At 41.2% G+C, this 14,454-nt stretch overlaps 1 long non-coding RNA gene across 1 annotated transcript in view; it reads left to right on the top strand.

The window, feature by feature from the left end:
- LOC106728152 overlaps positions 1-11,643 on the top strand; it is a 19,900-nt gene extending 8,257 nt beyond the window's left edge. Inside the window, exon 3 of the long non-coding RNA XR_001364409.1 lies at positions 11,526-11,643. This is a non-coding gene — a long non-coding RNA (uncharacterized LOC106728152). The remainder of the gene's footprint in view (positions 1-11,525) is intronic.
- The last annotated feature ends 2,811 nt before the right edge of the window (positions 11,644-14,454 follow it).

The raw sequence follows: 14,454 nt of genomic DNA, 5'->3' as shown, positions 1-14,454 counted from the left end.
TCAACCACTTAGCTGTTAACAAACAGACGTAATAGCCACCAGGGATTGAAAAGCTAAACTGAGAACTCTTCTGAGAAATGAAATCCTAAGATAATGACTCATGGAAGAAGCAATCCTTTAAAAAGAAACCTTGACAAACTTCAGGATTTGAAAATAACTTTCCTTAGATCAAGGAGAGCAATATTCAAGACTGATGGAAAACCAAAAAAAAAAAAAAATCTGCTAAGGTTATCTGTTCAGCACTATTTATTTGCAGACAGTTTCAGATGGATAATTCCTTGTAATACACAACCACATATATAAATAGCTATATAAAATCTCACTCTTTTCTTAATCCTTCCTAACTCTTGAATTTTTATTTTTATATGTATTTCTCCTTGTTTTAAATTTTTATTTATCATGTAGAGATATCTAATATATTCATTATTATAAAATTTATTCTAAATTTTTATTTAATAATATTTTTATATATGTACTTAAGATCTTTTGCATATAAAATGCACAGAGGTACACTTCTCAGAAGATATGTATGTGTATATTTAATTTTAAATAATTTGTAATGTGTTTTCTTTATAACTTGAATGCATTGATATCTTTCAACTTATTTCCTAATCTTTACCCTTTTGCTAAGATCATCTGTAAACAATTGGTTATAAGATATTGTTTGCAAACATGAAACATTAGACCTGAAACATTAACTTTATTTTCTGGCCATTATGGGTATCCTGAGACCAAAATAACATTTTGAGCAAGCCTATTGTGCTTTTAAACCCATGTTGAGTTTTCAATTTTTGGAAACATATTTTCTCTCTCACTTGAAAAATGAAGATGTTACCCAATTCATAAAGTTGTTTCATTTTAAACATGTGGGTAGAAAACATAAGGGTTCAAATACATATTGGTTGTAATAACCAATATCCTCCTTCTCCTTTTCCTTGTCCTTCTTATCATCATCTGTAATTTTACTTCATTGGCTATTTCATATTATATATGTTATCTAAGAGAGAGAGAGAGTAAGAAAGAGACAGAGATTCTTCTCAAAGTAGTCTTCCCCAATCACCCTCTGTTGTCTACCACTTATGACCTCTCCTGTTATGCTAGGAAATTCTGGGAGAATCTGGACAACAGTGACTTGTTTCTAAAGTTAAGAATTTGTCAGCACCATGGACAGTGCCAGGGACACCTTCATTACAGTTAACTTAATTTTGTTAGATCAATTCACATCACTAGTTCTGTCTTTTCTCTTTGCTCAATGCTATATTTCCTATCACACAGATTCCCTCAAGTTTGCCTCATTAATACCACAAAATATAGTTTAATTTCATATCTCATAAATTTAATTGTACTTGTTTGGTTGCATTATGTATATTCTATAATTTTAAACACTTATTTTGTTGGATTATGACTTGTCAGATAAAAAATTATGTACAATTTTTGGCAAAACACTACATAAGTGGATATTCAGAAAGTTTATTTAATTCAAACAATAGATGTTATTGAGCTCTTAACTGTGCTAAGTTCTAAGGAAAATGCTGGGAGAGGAGAACAAGAAGAAGTGGAAGAAAAGGAGGAGGAGGGGAAGGAGGGCAGGAGAAAGGGGAAAAGAGAAGTGGAAAAAGAGAAAGGGAGGGAACCAAAGAGGGAGAAAGGGAAGGAGAGAGAGGGAAATAGATATAAAAGATACAACCTCCATTGACAGCAGGGACCTTTATTATAAAGAGAAGATTGACATATGTGGCATTATCTAGAATACTGGATAGTCTGTGATTAGTACTATGTTAGAAAAGCAATGCTGTTGTTAAATAAGAATGCTTTAAAATTGTATATAATTTTAAAACTTACAAATTATTTTAAAATATGCTTGAAACTTAATTTTATAATGCTTATAACAGTTGTGTAAGATTAAAATCTCAGATAACATACTCTATTCTGTAAGATTTGGTCCACATGTCTCAGTCTTAATGTCAGTATTTCCCAGTAAATGCCTTCTTTTTATTATGTCTCCCTTCTAAGATATTTCATCAATATTTTAGCTTCAATATTTTTGCTTGTTAGTTTATTATCATCAGTGTCCCCTGCCAAGAACTGGAGAACAGTGTTGACCTTAGTTTGTAAACATCCTATATAGTAAGAGAGGGATATGCTAATTAGCCATGATATGCTAATTATTCACAACCAGTATGCAAATTGACCATCACTCCAACACACAAGATGGTCGCCCCCATGTGGTCAAAGACGGCCACTACAAGATGGCCTGCAGGGGAGGGCAGTTGGGAGGGACCAGGTCTGCAGGGGAGAGCAGTTGGGGGGGACCAGGCCAGCAGAGGAGGGCAGTTGGGGGGACCAGACTGGCAGGGGAGGGCAGTTGGAGGCAACCAGGCCTGCAGGGGAGGACAGTTGGGGAGAACTAGGCCTGCAGGGGAGGGCATTTGGGAACAACCAGGCCAACAGGGGAGGGCAGTTGGGGGGACCAGGCCTGCAGAGAAGGACAGTTGGGGGTGACCAGGCCAGCAGGGGGAGGGCAATCGGACATCCCTCGAGGGGTCTCAGATTGGAGAGGGTACAGGCTTGACTGCGGGACAAACACACACACACACACACACACACACACACACACACACACACACCGTGCACGAATTTCATGCACCAGGCCTCTAATTTGTGTAATAAAATCTGTTTAGAAAAACCACCAACCAAACAAACAAAATGTGTTTACCTTCCAAGACCACATAATTCAATAAACTCACGTTTAATTAGTGTCCATAATGAGCTAGGAACTCTAATAAGCATAAGAATACTGAGTTGAACAAGGCAGAGCTCCTCATCATTAAGAGCTGAAGTAAATATGAGAAGACAAATGTTATCTATCTTCTATTATAGAAGTAAGCACAGGCCATACATCAGGAAAGACACAGCAGAAATTGACATTAAACACAGATGGCATGGTGCACTCGTATAATCCTGACTGTGAGTAGCATTTTGATTTTGTGTCCCAGGGACCTCACTTATCCCAACCAAGTTCTGGCTCTGGTGGCAGTGATGCCAATTCTGTTATATTGTCACCTGGAATATAAGTGGATATGAATCATCCAGAGTAGTAGTCTTCAAAAAAGGTAGATGATGGGGGTATTATTTTGGACTGAGGGCAGGCAGAGAAGGCCTCCTTATAGAAATTACATGAGGAACCATCCAAGGGACAGTAGGGGTAACACCTTTTTGGGTAGAGGAACCAGCATGTGGGCAGGATAGAGGTTATTGGAAAGTGGGCATATTAAGAAATTTGAAAAAATGGAGAGTAGAAAGGGAGGTGGAAAATGGGGTGAAGAGGCTTCTTTCCATGTGATCTTCCTTTCCCCTGGAATGACCCACCCCAACCACTATCTCTGCTTCCACACTCATTCACTATTCTGACTCAAACATTGAAACACAGATCATAAATCACCCTGGAATGAATAACCTGACCTCCTTATTCCTAGGTGAGTTTGGAAGATACTTCTGCATGGCTTCCTATATCTTTGGTACCAAACTTCCTACATTGTAACAGTTTTCAATTTTGTCTATATTTCCTGCTTGATAAATGTCCCTCTTCCATCAGACAGGAGACTTCCAGAGTTCTATTCCATCTTCAGTGCCTACTGAATCTGGGCATATGGGTGTTTAATGAGAGACATGATGGCTGCTTGGAGAGCACATAGACACACAGAGGTCTGGTAAGCATGGACTTCCATTTCCTGGCTCTGATCTTGTCATTGGATAGTTGAAGAACCCAGCTCATCTCTTCAGGTTCCCTTATTCAGTGCAATGAGAAGTGATCTTTTTCTGCCTAATCAAGTATTATCCAATTTTATAAAAATATGAGAATTCCATGGGGTCTGAATCATGTACCCAGAGAGCTCCCATTATCAAGTTTAGACTGCATGCTGAGTTGAAGGCAGAGTGGTGATGGCATCTAAGCCCTCACACTCCTAAGCGGGGCCACTTTCACCTTGGACACTTGCCATCTCACTAGCTTGCTTGACTTGACAACATTTTTAAATGTCATATTAAATTCTTGAAGTGTTTTGAAATATTTTTCTAAACATTAACAAGGAAGTTAAAGTTCCAGGGCACTAGAATCACATATTAATTTAATTTATAATTTCCTCATTTATTAATATTTACTTATATTTATGTGTTACCTGCACTCTAAATACTGAGCATGGAGCCGGCTATAGGAATTTCAGTGAAGAGTTAGTTAAGACAAGGTCTTTATCTCCCTATCTCTAAAGGGCTTTGAGTCTGAGGGTTGTGTAGCCTACAGAAAACAAGTCACAGTTATAATATGACACTCACTGTGGTATTATTCTGAAGAGCATTGAGTGCAAAAGTCATGGAGTACAGTGGGAGCCCCTACAATATAGGAATAAAGGAAGGCATTTCTGAGAAAAGAGCCAGATAAGGTACGAGTAGGGATCTATCATAATCATATTTTAAGGCTAAACTGTAACACTTTACCAAAATTAATCATTCTTGCTTAGAGGAGGGTTCTAAAGAAATAGACTTTGCTCAACCTCTTCCCTCTTGAAAGTTCAAAATCAATTGAGAAACATACATAGGAATCAAATAGGGACAAAAATAGCTTTATTGTGGGTTAAGGTCGATTGGAAAATGTGGCTTTGACCTGCAGTCCAAATCAGGCTTTCTGTCCTTTCCTCCAAGTTCCAGCTTGAGGAAGCATAGGGTTTGCAGATCAGATGTTTGCCCTGCCTGCTGTATGAAAGTCAGACCTGCTCAGTCCCGTGGACCTAAAGAGACTGAACATGGTCCCAGAGGTGAGCCTCCTGATCTGTCTTTAGAAGGTGTCCCAGGACGCTTAGTCATTTGAACCTCCAATGTGGATGGAGGGTTGAAGAAGAGAAAGCCTCTATTCTGTGGGTTCACTAGGCAAAGAGATTCCAAATGGGGTTGTGCCAGGCATTCTTGGTCTTCCATCCCTTCCTTAATAGTCAGACAAATCACTCCTGGTCCTATAGACAAGACTGAGTGAGGGGAGAAAAGAAGAGAAAATGCTTCTATGTGATACTTGTGAGAGGGCCCATGCCTCTACTCACAGCATGGAAGAGCCAGAAGGAAAGGGAGGTCATGAGTTTCCCAAACAGATATCATGTGCTCTGGAGATCTTTAGAAATCTTGATTCACTGGAGGTAAGGGTCACTCCTTGCACTCTCTTTAGTCATTTTCATGCATTCACTTATCAAATACTTACATACCTCCTAGAATACATCACACCTGCTGTAGGCACAGGGATACAAAGATGAATAAGATGCAGTCCATGTTTAAGGAGCTCATATACTATAAGGAGAGAATAGACATTGATGTTGTTTATGGCAGTGAAAGAAGAGCTTCAAGGAGGAGACACCATGTCCTTTTGTTAAAATATAATCCAAAATACACTAGCCAGTTTGGCTCAGTGTATAGAGTGTCGGCCTGCAGATCAAAGGGTCCCCCGTTCAATTCCAGTCAAGGGCACATACTTTGGTTGCAGGCTCCTCCCCGGCTGGGCCCTGATTGGGGTGAGTGCAGGAGCCAACCAATCAATGTGTTTCTCTCATATAGATCTTTCTCTCTGTCTTTCCCTCTCTCTTCCACTCTCCCTAAAAATATATGGAAAAATATCCTCAGGTGAGGATTAACAACAACAAAAATAATAATAATCCAGAAGGGATAAAGGGTGGACACACTCCACCCCCATCCTGAAGCTAGTTTAATTTAATAGGGGGCATCATAGGTTATTTGTGGGGTCTTGACCCAAACAACCTGGGTTCAAATTCCAGCACCATCCTCGCTAAATGGATCGCCATGGGTAAGGCACTACCTTACCTGTTTCCTCATCTTTGAATAAAAAAAAGTAATACTAATTTTTTCATAAGGTTGTTCAAACATCAAATATGGTAGAACATATAAAGCATTTAGCAAAGACCTTGTATATAACATGTACTCAATGCATGTATGATTGTTAAAAATAAGTGAATAAAATGGAAGAGAAATTCAAAGTAAGTTCTATTAACTCTCTTACAGTGAGGATTGACCATTGAATGCGGGCAGTTGGCCTTAATGCTGTGCTTCTCCATATTTGTCATACATTGTGCTGTCTTTTTTCTGTAATGATTACTGTGAAAAGGCAGGTTTGCTGGATTTGTATTTAGGGACAGTAAAGCAAGGGAAAGTTGAGGTTGGGACACCTTATTCTGTAGCGAGTTCTGGGAAGGTTGACTCCCATGGTTCAGAGCAAGGGTAGAAACAGAGACCCATGCATTCACTCTTTTTGATCAGTAATTATGTCTTACTTTAGTAAATTTTACAATGTTGTGTTGATTTTATCTGACTTACTCAGGTTGTAGTTTTGATGAAAGTAATTTCCTTGTTCACTTTCATTGTTCATTTTTTTACATCAAAATTTATACTGCAATTGTCACTAATTTTATGTGATTTATATAAAATTAAATTTATTCAGTTTTGTTAAAGAAATAGTTTTTGAAACTTTCAAAAATGTTTCCTTTGTTCCTTTATTTTCAGCTTTTTTTTTTTTTCTCTGAGCTAGATTTTTCATCTCTGGATTATATTGCAATTTCAAATTTGTTCTCATTCTAAATGATTTAAAAGATTGAAAAGTAAAATATAATCTATTCAAAGGCTATAAAATTTTAATAAATGTTCATCAAATTGTAAATTAAACTAAATGTAAAAAAATCAAAAGATGAACATTATTATTATTTTAAAATATACAATGGAATACTATTCAGTCATAAGAAATAATGAAATACTGCCATTTAGGTCAACATAGATGGTCCTTGAGAATATTATGCTAAGTGAAATAAGTCTGTCAGAAAAAGGTAAGAACCATATGATTTCACTCATATGTGGGATATGACACTGAAACTCATGGACACAGACAACAGTGTGGTGGTTACCAGAGGAAAGGGGAGGTGGGAGAAGGGGGCCTAATATATGATGATGAAAGATGTTTTGACTTTGGGTGGTGGGCACACAGTGCAATATACAGATCTTATATCAGAAATGTACACTTGAAACCTAATTAAACAGTGTCACCCGAATAATTTTAATTGAAAGTAACTTAAAATTATAATAAAATTTCAAATTATAATTACTTTATGTCAAAATGTAAAAAAACACATTTGAATTATTTAACATAAAGCTAAACTATTTTATTTGATTATTTTCAAATTTAATTAAATCTTACTCGTTTTTTTAGGAACACTATTTATTATTCTAGCATGTAATGTTCATTCTCATTACCAATGTAAAGAATCAGTCCCATGCTTCATGCCTGTTATATCTACAAACAAACATAAAATTGTCAGAGCAAGATGAATTATTTAATGTAGGAAAAGATTTCTTAGCTGTCGTGGGGAACCGATGTGAAAACCTCTGGAACCAGGAGATGGAATGTAAACACAAAGCAAGAAAATGGATGTTTTGTGCTACTTTGCCATGCACAAATCTATTGCATCTGTACTACCTTCAAAGAAGGATTTAATTATGTTCTTCTCTTGCCTAAGTTGCTCCTACTGCTCAAGTCCCACAGCATCTCTGACACTGGCAATAGCACACCTATAAACATCCAGGGCATTCACATGCATTTACCTTTTGTTTCGGGGACTCAGGGCCAGAGATGTGAGGAAGCATTTTCCTGGGGTTTGAGCACCCCCAGGAGTGGAGGTTCAGGATTGGTTGGGGAACATGCTATGTCAGAGCTGAGTGCTGGATGCCAAGTAGCAGAGCTGATGGTAAAGTCTTTAATAAATACATTTTCTAATATGTGTGTAATGTGTAGCAGCTTCTAAAACCTGGGGCTCAGGATGGAGGCCGTGGTGCCTAGCTTTAAGGGTAGTACTACACAGGTTGAATTGTGTCTACTCTCAAGATGAAATTGAAGATGAGCACTTAAGGACTGGAAATAAGGCAGAAACACTGTTTGGAGCCAACGTGGCTCCTGTGATATTTGAGATGAATATCAAAAGCCATAGCTTCGTGACTCCACTTAACTGATGATTCTGGTTAAAACAATGCCACAGAAGCTAGCCTTCCCCTAAACACACACACACACACATACACACACACACACACACACACACACACACACACACACAAGGTAGGATTTACAGACTTGCCTTGCCTGTGAATGGATTACATATACTCTGCTGCATAAAAGGCATGTAACCTGCCCTGGATGGTGTGGCTCAGTTGGTTGGGCAGTGTCCCATTCACTGAAGGGTTGCTGGTTTAAGTCCCAGTCAGGGCACATGACTGGGTTTCAGGCTCAATCCCTGGTGGGGGGTATACAACAGGCAGCCGATGGATGTTCCACTCTCACATCAATGTTTCTCTCTCCCCTCTCCTTTCCTCTCTCTCTAAAAATCAATGAAAACATCTTAAAAAATAAAAGGTGGGAAAACTATACCTTATTCCCTTACACTGGGACCTAAGTGAAACACACAAGTAGTACCTGCAAAAAGCCCACCCCGAACCGATCACTGACATCCCCTTGGAGACTGCTTGAGTCTAAAGTTTCTCAGAATTGCCATGAGTTTTCAGATTCTGAGGCTGATTTGCCAAGTCATTATGGTAATGCGTGGAATTGCTGAACAATGGAGGATACTTTCTGCCACTGAGATGTCTCCAATCAGATTTTACAGGCTGCTCACAGGAAAGACACTAGTATGGCTCTGGGCCCAGGGGTCTTTCACTCAGGACTACAGTTCATGCTCCTTCTAGCCAGAGGGGCCAACCCCTGCCCCATTATGGTCATTGGCCAATCAGAGAAGACATCCTGATCATGACCCTTTTACTTATTTATCACTAAAAAATATTTATTTATTAAGCTCTTTCTATGTGCCCAACACATTTCTTATGGCCAGTGAATTAACCAAATCCCTGACCTCAAGGAGCTTACATTCTGTTGGGACAGTGGATAGTGGGAAATTATCAGTATCTGCCCATCAGATGCCAGCTGATCAGGAAGATATAGGAGGGTGGGAGGATAAGATGTGCTGGGTGGCATTTGCTATTTAGGTTAATTGTGCAGAGACAGTCTTCCTGCTAATGGGATGTTTAAACAGAGACCTGAATGAAGTTGAGTGTACAGGTTATGAATATACCTGGGGCAGGAACATTCCGGGCAGAGAGAACTGTAAGTAAAAAGGGATGTGTTAGGGTGTCATTCAGAGAAACAGCTCAGGAATCTGGGGTGGCAGAGGCAGGGAGAGTGAGGCGGGGATGTGGAGAATAACGTCTGAGAGGTAAGGATCCAGGAATAACCACAACCGTCAATTAAAAGATCTCCAATCTGGCTCCAGTCTGCTTGCTCAATGTCTCCAAGGAGGCTTCCATCGGGTCCAGTGGAACATCCAGCCCATTAGCTCCTCAGTCCTGCCATTGGGCCCATCAGCCTTTCCTGAGCTAATCCCAGGCCTGCAGCTGCCCTCCCCAGGGACCGTGGGCAAGTCATTTCCCATCCTCAAGCTTCAGCTGCTTCATGAACACTGAGCACCACTCTGGGCCTCAGCATCTGTGACAAAAGCAGATCCTAAAGATGATCATCTGAAACAGAATGACAACCACTAAGACAGGGATAAGTGGGAAAACCATTCCAAGTCAGGAATTCTTCCTGGGAACAAAGTGGTCATGCCCTGTGTCCAGGGCTGTGGGTGGTGGGGACAGAGAGGGCTGCGACTGTCTCTGGTGGCTGAGCTCCAAGTCTGGGAAACCTGTCCAACTCAGAGCTGTTCTGTAATCTCTTTCAAAAAGCCCTGGTAAAGAGGCGCTGCCGATCGATCTGTGGTGCCAAAGTGCTTGCCCCTTTCCTGAGGGCAGTGCCCCTGCATATTTAACAAGGCAGGTAATAGTCCTAAATGGGGGTGGAATTGAGTTGGGTGGTTTGGGTCAGCCACAGCCTGGGTTATAAAACAGAAAAGAGAGGACGAACACTTTTTATTGATTTGGGCCAATTTTTTCTTACTTTATTTGTTGCTTTAAATCTATGTACTTCGCTCCCAGCAGCTTCCTGTCTAGATAATAGAAAACACTTTCTGTAAGTGGTTAGCTTGACAGGCTTTCATTTGTACCTGGGCTGCCAGGGGCCACTTGTGACTCCTATATATATGCTTACATGTACCTGTGTACCTAGGAATCATTTGTTCATTCATTCATTCATTCATCCATTCAACCAGCTTTGATTGAGTACCTTCTACTTACTTGGAAAAATGCTTGCTGCTTACAAAAAAGATGAAATAAATTTTTCTACTCTGAGCAAACTCCCAGTCTGATAGAACAGGCATGTGAGGCTGGCTACATGGGCAATATAATGTGTTATGATGAGTGACATGCAGAACCCTCTGGAAAGAATGGACACAGCTCATCCGGCTTAGCTTGTCTGTCAAAGCAGAAATTTCAGCCTCTGTCTCTGGTTGATAGCCACTCTTTATCTTAATAGTCGCTTTTTAAGTAATCAAATCATTGAATATTTTGGGAGTTTTGTTTCCCAAAATGAATTGGTGAAACCGGGTTTTAACAAATTCCCTGGTATTCATACAAAAGTATCTTCTAGGCATATAGGTAGTTGTTGTTTGTCTTTTGCCTGGGAAGTAATTATAAGAGTGGATAAGAGACTGTCTTTGGAGTCAAATAGCTAGGATTCAAATTCTAGATGCACTTTTCACTATTTCTATTCCATAGGAAAACTGAACTCCATAAGCCTAAATTTCCTATCTGTAAAATGGTGCTTGTGGCAGGAACACCTTCATAAGGTGCCTGGCAAATAGCATTGAAGTAATAGTATCTACGACTGTTAGAAAAGATCAGAAGCTCCATGAAAACATACTGCATCTGTAAGAAGGGACCATTGGCGTGTAAAAAATACACTAGCCAAAATACGAAATTAGGTCAACAGTTCTCAACCACAGGAGATTTTGCTCCAGGAGAAACATTTAACATTATCAGGGGGACATTTGGAGTTTTCACAGCTCAGGGAGTGGGGTGCTAGTGATTTAGGGGGTGGAAGCCAGTACTCTGATGAATATCCTACAATATACAGGACAGCCTCCATGACACTCATATTGCTCAAAATATTTACAGAGTTGAGGTTGAGAACCCCTGGATTAGCTAAAGGCATCTGTTGAAGTTGATAGGAGACCTGTTAGCAACAAGGGCTACTTTGCCTCAAAGCATAATTGACAGATATCTATTCCTTGACTCAGAACTTATCTATAATAATCTATAATAATAAAAGCATAATATGCTAGTTAGACTGGACAGCTGAATGACTTTCCAGACGTCATTCCGGACATCCTTCCAGATGAAGCCGTGGCAGCAGGGGCCAAGGCAGAAGTGGTTAGGGGTGATCAGACAGGCAGGCGAGCAGTTAGGAGTGATCAGGCTTGCAGGCAGAGAAGTTAGAGGCAATCAGGCAGGCAGGCAAGTGGTCAGGGGGTGATCAGGCAGACAGGTGAGTGGTTAGGGGTGATCAGGTGTTGGAGACCGGGTGTAAGCTGACATGGTCCTTGCACCCGAAGGGGCTAGCAAGGCTGGGACCCTTACCCACACAGTTTTCCCAGACTTGTTTGGATGGCAGTTATCAGTAGAATTAGAGCAACCTTTGTAGAATGAGAACAGCCTTTCCTGGCTTACCAAGAAGTCTGTAACTATTTACTGAGATATGCTGTACCGAGAATTTGTCCTTCTGCTCTGTCTCTCCCTTAGAGATTAAGAGAAACAAAGAATACATTCCTCTTGACAGACCTCCTATTCAGTGTGTTGTGTATAAAAAGCATTGTGTGGTTAATAAAGCTGCTACAGTTCCTCGATTGAGCTGCAGTCCTCCCGATCCCGCTTTCCTGTCTTTCTTTCTTTTCTCAATTCCCACCTCCCTACCTCAGCCCGGCTCAACCTGTCAGGCTGGCCCTGACAATCAGGCAGGCAGGCGAGTGGTTAGGGGCAATCAGGCAGTCAGACAGGCAAACAGTTAGGAACCAGGAGTCCCGGATAGCGAAAGGAATGTCTGACTGCCGGTTTAGGCCCGATCCCGGGATTGGGCCTAAACCGGCAGTCGGACATCCCCCGAGGGGTCCTGGATTGCGGAGGGTGCAGGCTGGTCTGAGGGACCCCCTCCATGCACAAATTTTATGCACTGGGCCTCTAGTTTATTTAATAAAAATTGAGTACATCTTCCTGACCCTTCCCTGGGTGCTCAGGACACTGAGGCTCAGCCTGTGAAAGAATGACTTGTGGGTACCTGGGATTAGAAGTGAGATTGAACACAATCTTTGAATTGTTTCAAGAAAAAAAGACCTGGCCTAGAGTCAAAGAAATTCCATAAAAGCTGGGAAAAGCTATAAGGGAATGTGACAAAAGGACAGTTAGGATCAAAGATTCTATGGTCACTGTAATTCTGGAGGAGCTCCTGTGAAGCTTGAATGATTTGGCTACAGCTCTAGTTTGACCAGTCTAGACTCACCTGCTCCTATATACCCCACATTTAGCCATAATTACATCCCTTCTCAATTCTCCTAATATGCTGTGGGCTTGGCTCATGCTGCTCTCTCCATCCTTGTCCACATCAGAGCGAAGCATTCTGTAAGATGCCACATCCGTGCCATACTCTGTGGCTCCTCACCAGAGAAAATCCATGACTGCATCCTCCCTACATTGCATCCTGAATAGACATCCGGCCTATCCCTGAGCCCTGTGTTATGCGACCCGACCTGCTTACTGCTGTTCACTGGGCTGTGAGCCACCTAAGAGCAGGACCTTCGTCATCTGTCATCTTTGTTTTTAGGTCTGGACATAGTTCTGGCATGAACTGGATGCTCTGTAAATATTGGTTGAATACATTAAAGTTGTTGAAACCATTTCTGCTTCTGAAATCATGTTCAAGCTACAAAGAACTTCGATGGTGTGGAAGACCCTATGGAAACAGAATGAACTAAAATGGATGTCTCTTTATATTTACACACCCTCTTTCACATTGGTCGTTATTTTCCTTGTCGCATGGATGACCTCTAAGGCCCCTGTGGTGGCTGTTAGGTTCATGTTGCTTAACAAAATAGTTGAAGGTTATACTGACATAGAAATGTTCATTCATTCTTCAGATATTTATTGACTCCTGCTCTGTGAAGGAATTGTGCCAGTGATGAGAATGTTACAATACACGATACAGACATAGTTCTTGCCCTCACAGAGCACACCTGGGAAGGTAGATACACATGCATGCGTGACTTGATTCTGTAATAAATGCAATGAAGCAAAGGGGCCAAGAGCTGTGATAAGATGGCTTTGTGACGAATTAGCTTGGCAAGCCTGTACTGCAGGCCCCAGAATTCTTCTTCTGTTCTATGTTTCTGGTTAGGTTGGACTACAAAGAATATTCTCTAAAAACAATTTGAGAGTGGAAAGCAACCCTGCAGTCATTTTGTGGAAACACACACTTTTCCCAGTTACTGGAACACTAGTCTTAGTGTTTTTAAGAAAGATTTTATCAAAGTAATGTACATTTCCAAATTATTTGACTTTTTTAGTTAATCAAAACAGAGAATATTCTGGGTTGGTGTGACTTCATCAGGTGGAAGTCCCTTAAAAAGAGACTGGGGCCTTCTTGATAATCAGATGCTCTGAGCATCATGTGGGCCTGCAATGGCTTTTCATTACCCCAGGATATTCCCTCCCTCACTCCCAGCCCAGGCTTGCTTAGCCAGTCCCTAGAATCTTGTGCATTAATTCTCTCTCTGTGTGTAAATACATATGAATATATACACATATATGACATATACAGCACACATCTAATCTAATAATAGACAAACACGGTAATTGACCATACCTCTGCTACGCTTCCCATTGGCTAATCAGCAGGATATGCAAATTATCCCAACCAAGATGGCGGCCGGCAGCCACGCAGCTGAAGTGAGCAGGAGGCTTGCTTGCTCCAGTGATGGAGGAAGCCAAACTTCCTCCCTGCTGCGGCCCGGCTCTGAGCTCCACTCTAAGCAACAAAGTTGCAAATATAAAAGCTAAACAAACCCCAGATATCCTGCTTTCAGCAGGCTGTGGCCTCGGAGCTGGAGTGGCAACAAAGTTTCAATTATAGAAGGTAAATAAATCCCAGAAAAAAGAAAAAAAGGAGAGGCTGGGAGCTTCAGTCGCTGGCTTGGCCAGCCTGAAAACAGCCCTCAGCCCCTCATCCAGACTGGCAAGGCACCCCAGTGGGGACCCCCACCCTGAAGGGGGTGCGGGCAGCCTGAAAACAGCCATCAGCCCCTCACCCAGGCTGGCCAGGCACCCCAGCGGGACCCCCACCCTGATCCGGGACACCCTTCAGGGCAAACCAGCCGGCCCCCACCCATGCACCAGGCCTCTATCCTATATAGTAACAGGGTAATATGCAAACTGACCCTAACAGCAGAA

This window comes from Myotis brandtii, unplaced genomic scaffold (genome assembly GCF_000412655.1).
Source record: "Myotis brandtii unplaced genomic scaffold, ASM41265v1 scaffold547, whole genome shotgun sequence".
Lineage (NCBI taxonomy): Eukaryota > Metazoa > Chordata > Mammalia > Chiroptera > Vespertilionidae > Myotis > Myotis brandtii.
The sequence above is the reverse complement of the archived record's forward strand: the minus strand, read 5'-3'. Positions and strand labels throughout refer to the sequence as shown.